Source organism: Rhagoletis pomonella, unplaced genomic scaffold, assembly GCF_013731165.1.
Source record: "Rhagoletis pomonella isolate Grant_MI unplaced genomic scaffold, Rhpom_1.0 Rhpom_scaffold_03453, whole genome shotgun sequence".
NCBI lineage: Eukaryota > Metazoa > Arthropoda > Insecta > Diptera > Tephritidae > Rhagoletis > Rhagoletis pomonella.
This window is the reverse complement of record NW_023462005.1, coordinates 10,642-18,258: the sequence shown is the minus strand read 5'-3', so window position 1 is coordinate 18,258 and position 7,617 is coordinate 10,642. Positions and strand designations below refer to the sequence as shown.

At 39.4% G+C, this 7,617-nt stretch overlaps 1 pseudogene; it reads left to right on the top strand.

Annotated features, from left to right (window-relative positions):
* Positions 1-1,402: 1,402 nt before the first annotated feature.
* On the top strand, positions 1,403-3,211 carry LOC118754150 (annotated as a pseudogene).
* The last annotated feature ends 4,406 nt before the right edge of the window (positions 3,212-7,617 follow it).

Here is a 7,617-nt window from a genome sequence, read left to right as displayed (position 1 = left end):
TTCTCTACCAAGGCGAATTGAGATATGAATTCGCCGCTCTGTTCTCTACTGCTAATTAGTAGGTGAGAGTGACGTATTTTCTCTACCAGTAGAGAAATAATTGGTAGAGAAAAGTTACAGAAACGGGCTACTGATATCAAATTGAAAAATTTTGTTTGAATTTCTACACACACTCTTACAGATTTTGACAGTTTATGCCGCCAAAGCAAAAACAAAATACATATAAATTTTTGTTTTTGTGCTCCTGCTATCACCTTATATTAATTCGCCTTGTCCATACATTTATGAAGGCTCGCATTTCGCCCAATCACGTATGTCAAACTTTGAGCTAATCGTATGTCAAAGTTTTGACACAGCAATAACTTCCTGAATGACTGAAAATTTCATTCGGGATTTGGCACGTGGTAAGTTTGGTAGTACTTAGTAAAGCTAAAATTAGTCGAGAACGCAGAACGTATACTTAAACGCAGTCTGTATACGCAGAATTTTGTCGATTACTGGAGCCCTCAGTGTTGCTTACTACACTGTTGCCACTCATCAATGCCTTTTCATAAACTTACCCTTTCAACTACAATTTTTCGTGCTATAATAGATTTTAGCTAAATATAAACTACTTAGTTTTCAACAAAAACCTTATTCAATAGTAAATTTCAAATATTTTAAACATATTTTGAGTAGGAACTTATATCTTTTTTATCATCTGTAAAACTGACAAAGTGGCAACCATCTAAAGAAGGAGAAATCAGCTGACACGGAAAAATCTAAATTCCGCAGATTTCTGCGCTACGGGCTACAACTACAGAAAAATTCTGCGGTATTGAGTTTTCATTTACATGGCGCTTTGGTAAGACAGATCGTGTCAGCTGACTCGGGTTTAGGACCGGTAGGTTTACGTTCTTGACTAATTTCAGCTTAAATTATTAGTGTTCTTCAATTAATTTCATTACAGGAAAATGTTGAGACTGTTGGGACGAGATATATTGAACTCACAACTACGCATTTTAGATCACCGGTCGTTTTCAAATGGATAATTTGCTTAATGAAGTGCAACGAGTGCGAAATAGAAAATCTTTTCCGAGTGACGGAAATTAGGGGCTATCTAAATACGATTTGTTTGGACGCTCTGCTATTTTGAGCACAAGACATTTGGGACAACGTCATCGAGAAGTAAATGATGTATTTCTTGGTGTAGAAGAGTTGCTTAACAAACTCCAATCGGGGGAAAAGGGATCGTGAGGAACGTGACGAGAAGGTAAAGAATTTCGAAGTCGACTTCTGAACACAAATACGAACGCATTAGGAACTCTTCCGAGGAAAAAGCGTAAGAGATTGATGAACTTTACTCCGATTTACAAATCAAATTGAACATTTCTAAATAAAAATTGCAGTATTCGGTTTAAGCATGTCGAAAGATAGTATCGCTGATACCCGAGTATGAGTGCGACCTTCTTTGAAATTGTTGCAGCTTAACGATCAAAAATAAGGAGAGTATTACCGAGATTCCCGAACACATTTCAAAAATTTTAAAAAGCGAATGGTTGTGACATCAATAATTTAATTGTCGCTAGCTGTTTCGACATTGTCATTTACATAGCGTGTTGCGGAAAAAGTCCGTAGACGTCCAGCGAGATCAGCCAGTGAAGTGATTCCATCAAACCAGACTAGAAAGACAACATAAAGATGACACAACGGGCACCTAATAAAAACCTTGTCGGCAGATTGGTAAACAGCCTTAAGAGCAAGGAGTTTCGTGATTATTTAATGAGCACACATTTTTGGGGGCCAGTGGCTAATTGGGGAATTCCGCTTGCAGCAGTTGCAGATTTTAAAAAGGGATCCGAAATTCATCTCCGGCAGGATGACTCTTGCCCTAACACTCTACTCGTGCGTGTTTATGCGTTTCGCCTGGCAGGTAGAACCAACTGCTTTTTGCTTGCCATTTAACAAACGCCACAGCTCAGGCAGTTCAAGGTGTACGTTTTGTAAAATACGAATTTTTAGATAAGAGGCACACAGCGTAAAAGACATATAAGAACGTACAGTGCAGGTGCTACTACAATGAGCCGCTGTTATATTAAAGTTATAGTTAAATTCAAATTCAAGTGTACAAAAACTAGCACAAATGGAAAATCGAGCCTTAGCGGCTCATGCGCTTAGTAATGAATCCATTCTTAACTTTAAGCGCCTCACACACTTACGCGTGCTCTATGCTTACATGTGTTCGTGTAAATAATTTCCAAAATATTAGATCAGCTCTGTTAATAATCGAATATGCCTCTTAGGGTATAATTATCTAAAGGAGTTACTATCGAAAACAATGTAAATAATAACATATTTAAAACTCAGAGATGACCGTACCAGCCTTGTTAATCTACACTTTCTTTTAGATAAATTTTAGTACTTTTAGGTATTTAAAGATCTACAACTGTACAACAAGTGCAATATCAGAAAATAAAAAACTAAACTATCTTGACATGAATAGCAAATTTGAAGATAAATCATGAAATTCCAAAATTGAAGTTAAATCAGATGAAACAATAAAACTGCAAAAAAATCGATTTAAAACTCCTGCGACACATCAAAGATGACGCAAAATTTGACGTATCTAAACCAAAACCTAAATTGATAAATTACTCTAAAGATAATGACATCGAACTTGTCAACTCGTCCGAATATTTACATTTATTTGATCTACAGTGGCTCGCTTTGTGGTTAGCAAAACTACGTAAATATAAAGGTTTAAACGTTTTTCTACCCAATGTTTTAGAAGATTACGCTCTGGTGTTGCCAAATAATGCGATCATTGAACGGAACCCAGAGCTTGAGGCACGTTGTCCGCGATTACGCGAACACCCACAAAATTAAGACTACTTAAAACATGACAAAAAATGTAGACTCAAGCCTTAAGTACGTATCCAAAGATACTATATCGTATCAAGTGAAAGCCATAAATAGTCAAATGATAACAGTTTTGCAATTTATATTTTCCGTGGCTACAGGTTTTGTATTCGGATTACGTCTAGTTATGGGAATATTTTGTGCTCTTGTAATTGGTGTTGCAGAAATATATTTCCTTCAAAAAAAACTAAATGAAGAAGAAAAGGCGATTTCTTTCAAGAAATCGACCGAACCCATTCGTTTTTCAAGCCATTCAGGTGCAACAGAAACGTGTCTTAACCCAGACTATTTTTGCCCCATCACACGCAACTAGACAATGCTACTCAAGGTGTAGATGAAAATGATTTCATCTGGAGGCAATATACTGTCCAGCTTAATTAACCAACGATACACTCTCAAGGGCGCCCAACGTCGTATTCACGCTATCGGCAACACATTAGGCCTTTCTAATCACACTATGAAGTTAATAGAACGACGCTTTGTCGAGGATAAATATGTAATTTTGGCCGGTATGGGTATTACGCTGTTGGTCATGTATTTTGAGTATAATAGCAGTAAGTTAATATGTAACCTAATTTTTCATGTTAAACATAGTTTGCATTACGAGTGAGTCGAATTCTTCCTTAAGATCGATGTGTTTAAATTATATGGAAACAACTCAATAAATACATTTTCAGATTCGCAGCTATGAACGCTTCACGGTTTGGAAAATCCACTACTTAACCACATCAAATCTCATAAAGGATCGAGTACACAACAACATCATCAGCGGGCACACATCGATCCCAAGCCGTATAAATGTGAGTAATTAAAAAAACTAAGTTTTCATATTTCGTTGTTTACTAATGGCCTTGTTCATGAAAAATAAGTTAAAGTGTTCCTTATTTTTTATGAATTTGGGTATAAGTAATTTACCGGTAGATACATATGGTCATATACAGGCTGCATTTCTTATCTCATTCTGAACGTTTGGAATAAACTGTTTTGTCTACTTATTCGTTAGAACGTTCCTGATGACATGTTAACGTATATTTCAAACGCATTCTGTTTATTCCGGCAGTGAAATGGGATTATCGGGAATGTATAAAGAAACGCAGCCACAATGTGGCTGTTATATCAAAAATGGCATGATAAAAAATGTTAGTAATTCTTGTGTAAAGATTGCTGCTGGCTCATTTTTGCTCGAGCATGCGAATTCGCACCTATGTAGTTATTTATTGTATTTTCGTTTGCATACATACCCCCGCAAACCATTTTTTTTCGAGTATTCTGAATTGTAGAGACATTTTAAGGAATTCGTAAAGAAAGGTCTCATCCGATTCTGTGCCGAATTTTCTAAAATGGGATAAACTGTGAACACTTCGCTTTTTTTTTTTTGTTTTTTTTTTTACGCAAATTCGGAAGAAACTAGGTAAAGCAATGAAAATAATGCTGCTATGTGAAGAATTGCGTCAGAATCCTCTTTACTTTTCGTACAGAAACCTCTTCACGAGTGCACATAACCCTTTTTGAAGTTAAGCGATAAACCAAAATATCGCTACCGAAATGATTAAAGATTTTATTAAGATTTCGGGAACTTTGGTTTATATACACAGGCATAACTACGAGGAAAGTATGAAAATACTGGACCTATACATATACTACCTATATATACATACATATATTACGGGCGTACATATTTCCTCTCTTCTTAAACACTGCAGTTCTAATCAGTGAATTTGGACTAAGAAAATTAGAACAAATTTCGCCATCTCTATAAATTTTGAACGTATGACTTTGATCATGTGTTAAAAGATCTCAGATGGTCGGTTCCGTGTTACCAGATCGACCCAGGGCTCCTGGGTAAGAACCATCACCTTTTTTTGTGTTAATATATCTCACTGATATAATCGCCGTTTGTAATGATGCTTATGCTATAACGAGAGAACTTCCGGTAGGTACGCATGTTTAACCATGCGCTCTGAGATTTGGGATGATGCAAGGTGAAGAGAAGTGGAATAGATGGGTTTCTTTTGTGCAGTGGAATGAAGAGTAGGTAAGAAGTTTACTGCGAGGTTGTGCTGTTCTCATTGTAGGGCGGAAGTGGGACCAATTTTGCAATTGGCCTTCTGATTTCTCCCTTAGCTGTTTCGATGTCGACTACTCTTACTCGGTTGTCGGAACCTGGGTGTAGCTTGACTATTCTCCCCAATCTCCATTCGTTTGGTGACAGGTTTTCCTCTTTAACGACGACAAGGTCTCCTAGCTTTAAGTTGGTTTTTAGATGTTTCCACTTGATGCGTTTCTGCATTTCGGTGAGGTCTTCCATTTTCCATCTCCTACAGAATGTCTGGTGCAGGGCCTTCAGTTTCTGCCATCGATTTACGATTGAGGCAGGACTTTCGTTTACATTGATTTCGGGTGGGGCAAGAAGATGCCCGCCGACTAGGAAATGACCTGGGGTAAGCGGCTCCAGGTCAGACGGTTCGTTTGAAGAGCGGCTTAGTGGTCGTGAGTTGAGACAAGACTCAATACGGCATAAGAGTGTGCTGAACTCTTCAAAAGTATATTTGTGGTCGGACGCAACCTTTTTAAAGTGGGTTTTGAAACTTTTCACCCCAGCTTCCCACAAACCGCCCATGTGAGGGGCCGCAGCGGGTATGAAATGCCACCCTAAGGTTTGATGGCTGTATTTAGTGAGGGTGCTATTGCGTGCCTCAGCTAAAAATGCCTTAAATTCCGCTCGTAAAGATCGTGAGGCTCCGACAAAGTTAGTACCATTGTCGGAGTAAACATTTTTTGGGCATCCTCGTCTAGCAACAAATCTTGCGAAAGCGACTAGAAAGGACGCGGTGCTAAGGTCGCTGGTAGCTTCAAGGTGAATGGCTTTCGTCGAGAAGCAGACGGAAATACACACCTAGCCTTTTGACATGCGACATCCTCTGCCCCGGTAGGACTTGATGTCGAACGGGCCGGCGAAATCCACCCCCGTGTTTGTGAATGCATGGGAAAAAGTTGTGCGTTCTTTGGGAAGGATTCCCACAAGTTGAGTTTGCGACCGTTTCTTGTGGATCGTGCAGACCTTGCATATGACGGACCGTATCAAGTTTTTCACCCTGGGAATCCAATACTGCGATCGGATGAGTCGCAGCATCAGCTGGTTTTCTCCGTGCACGGAAATTTTATGGATAAACTAGACAAAGAGACGGGACAACCTACAACCATATGGAAGAATGATAGGATGACGTCCATTGTAGTACAGATCGCAAGATGCGCTCAGACGACCACCAGCCCTCAGAATCTCATCTTTGTCGGTGAACGGGTTAAGAAGCAGGATTTCACTTTTTCCGTCGATGGATTTTCCAGATTTTAACCTTATATATTCTTCGCTGTAATATTGTTTTTGACAAATTGTTATTAAGCGTTGTGTCGTTGTTTTAATTTCGTTGGCCGAAATTGAACGAGACTCCGCTTTAAAGGAAGATTTCGTTTTGGGATTGATTCTTTGATAGAATCTCATAATATAATATATAACTCTCAAAGCCCGGGACAAATCAGAAAATCGATCGAGAATGTCGTGAAAGTCTTTTACTTTTGTTGTTGCATGAACATGCACCCTTTTTCCTTCAATGGTTGTGTCAAAGTCCGATTCTTGTGCTAGCCACCTCGAATAGTCTTCTTGTAACCAAGAAGGACCTTGCCACCACAAGGAGTTGTTGACTAGATCACTCGCCGAGAGTCCTCTGCTGGTTAGATCCGCTGGGTTTGAGGCCGAATCCACGTGGCGCCAATTTTTGTTTCCTACCTTGTCTACTAGCTTTGTTATCCTGTGGGCAACAAATGTTGACCACGAACACGGAGGTTTTCGAATCAAAGCTAAAACTATCGTTGAATCCGTCCACAAATTCACCTTCAAATGAGCAAGGCTAAGGTTTTCAACGACAGTTTCAATTGTTTCGGCCAGTAACACTGCACCACACAACTCCAATCGGGTGAATATTGTTTTGACCGGCGCTACCCTTATCCTCAGTCTGAACCCTTAGAAAAACTGTCGCCGCGTATGCCTTTTCCGAAGCATCGCTAAAACCATGTATTTCCACATTATCGGTTTGCGTGAAATATACCCATCTTGGTATGCGGATGTTGTTTAATTCCGCGTAATCATGTGTAAATGCTTGCCAACGATCCCAGGTATTTGGAGATACGGTTTCGTCCCAACCTGTTCCTTCTAACCAAATATTCTGCATAATGACCTTGGGGACGATTATAACCGGTGCAAGCCAACCCAGTGGATCGAACAGTTTGGCGATGGCTGAAAGTATTGCCCTCTTTGTAATAATGCTACTATTTTCAATTGGTTTCGCTATAAAGTAGAAGTAATCGGAATGGGCGTTCCATCTGATGCCCAAAGCCTTTACTGCACTGGTATCTTCAAACTCTAAGAAATCTTCACTTAGTAAATGACCTTTTGGTATTCCTTGAAGTATTTTGCTAGAGTTTGAAGTCCATTTTCGTAATGGCAACCCGGCTGAATTTAGCACCTGTGATATCTCTTCTCGAGCTGTTATCGCAGCTTCGACGCTATGTCCCCCGGCGAGTACGTCGTCAACATACCTACATTTTCGCAAAATGTCAGATGCGATTGGATGAGAGCTCTCCACATCATCAGAGAGCTGGTGTAATGTCCTTATCGCGAGGTAAGGAGCACAGTTTATGCCAAATGTCACGGTTTTTAATTCG